Source organism: Rhea americana, unplaced genomic scaffold, assembly GCF_003343005.1.
Source record: "Rhea americana isolate MKP2758 unplaced genomic scaffold, rheAme1 scaffold_120, whole genome shotgun sequence".
Lineage (NCBI taxonomy): Eukaryota > Metazoa > Chordata > Aves > Rheiformes > Rheidae > Rhea > Rhea americana.
The window spans coordinates 1,244,972-1,247,147 of NW_028185262.1; positions in this window are offsets into that span (position 1 = coordinate 1,244,972).

Genomic DNA, 2,176 nt, shown 5'->3' on the forward strand with positions numbered 1-2,176 from the left:
ACACCTCAGGTTGGTCCTGGCCTGTTTCTGTCTGCATGCAGCCCCCCTAAATAAAAAGATACTTTTAACTCATGCTAGCTAGCATTGTTTCACAGAGGAGAAAACTTAGAATATAATTTCTGCATCCTTATACTGCAGGAAGGATGTAGGCTTAGCCATATATGAGCCAACAGTCCTCTTTGGCTTCCGTTGGGTGTCCAGAGACATGTCCGTAAAGGGACTGCAGTCCAGCAAGCCAGAGAGGCCACTGGCATTGCACGAAGAGTGCTGGGGACTGGTGACAGGGGAACTTGCATGGCCTGGCAGTCAGACTAGGCCTGTCACTGGTGCTAACTGCAGTGAAGACATAAATCAGAGCTTTATAGTTGAGAAGTATCTTCAATAGTCTCTAGTAATCCAAGAAATGTCATTTTATCGCAGGAAACTGGGAAGAAAAAAAGGTCTCTGGATAGAGTACTGGAAAGAGCTCTAAATTTCCCCTATCCTTGGCTGAAGGAATACTTGTCAGAAAGTCCAGGAGAAGAGGGAAAGAGGCATAAAGGGAAACATAAAGGAGGGAAAGAGAATGCCAAACTTATTCTGAGGCTCACTGAAGGAAACAGTCCTTAAAAGTACTGAGAAGAGAAACAGAAATGGGCGCAATGAGCCCTTTAAGCCCATGTAACTGCTAGGAATATTACCCATAAATCTGTGAGTGTGCAGAGAAAAACAGCCCATGCGAATTCTAGCTTGGTGGAGACAGAGAGGATCTTAGCAKGAAGTTGCTTAACTTTGTGCCAGCAAGTGCCTCCCAAACTGCAGTGAGCAGCTGAACTGTCCTATCTAGAGTGTCGCAGAGCTTTATTTGTAGTCAGGGTCCAGTYGCTGTTACGTTACATCAAAGCCACGATCTACCTAAACACTGCTATTGCCCTTTTGGGAGGGTAGGGCTTTGTGCCATTGCTATAAGATGGTGTTCTCAAATACCTACCCACTAGTGATAAATTGGCGTTTTCAGAGTGATATGTGAGGGTTAGCAAAACAGTCTTGTCTCCTCCTACATGTAGAAGTTCTAGGGTCAGGTGCTGGGCGCTGCTGATGCAGCTGATGGTTGGACCTAAGAGGGCAAACCCTTGTAGAGCAGTGTAATCCTTGAGCTAGAACCATTACCAAAGTACCTTTGTCAGTCAAGTTCTCCAGGAGACTTTCTGCTTGCTCTGTAGATATTTTTCTTTGAAGCTCAATGGTAAAGGGATAGCAGAATACATGTAACAGGTTTAAAAATATTTTWGCAAGGTTGCTGTTTTTTAAACAACATCCCTTCCCTTCTTGTTTCCCATAGGGAAACACTATCTTCAGACCATGCTCATGGAAGCATCAGTTGCAAAGCGAAGACATAAAATTACATGAAGGGAGCTGAAATTTAAGCCTTGCCRTTATAGCAGTGACATTCAGCAGTAACACGCAGCAGCTGCAAGGTTTCATTACTGTCACTTGCAAAAACCTCCAACTCCCTTTCATGTGCCTTGCTTCAAACCAAAGCTTGCAGGCCCAGAGGCACCATTTTATCAGGAGGAACCCTTTAGCATAGCATTACGCCTGAGAGACTTCTGCAGGAGATGATATTGCCGCGGCACTGAGGTATGATTTAATATCCTCAATTGTTCTGAAAATTTGAGCTGCGTGATTCAGGAAGCTTGCATGAGTACAGTCATTCAGTGCTTAATGGGATTTATGTGCTTAACTGTAATGGGTTTCTAATGTATTGATGCAGTATGGGAGGAGGATAAAATCGAGTCAACAGGAGTTCTGCCACTGATTTTAGTGGGGCCAGGCTTTGGCACAGGGAGCTTGAAACAAGAACTCTTAAGTGCAAATAAAAAAAAAAGGAAAAAAAAAAAAAGAAAAATGTCTTTCCTCCACTCTTAATTGCAACTGTTGTTTGCTCAGCGTGTACTGAGAATTTAAAGCCTTCCAGATACTGTCGGGGGAGACTTGGGCATGTCCCTCAGCCAGGAGCAGGGCGACGTACCCTGGTACCCCCAAGTGCTTCCTTCCAGGGGGCTGTTTCCCGGGAGTCCTCCGGCCCCCAGCCAAGGCCTGGCCCCCCGAGTGTATTAATAATTCTTAATGATAACGGTTTGGTGGGGATTTCTGGGAGGCGCCAGGCTGCAGCGCGGGGGCGGGCGCGCCCGCC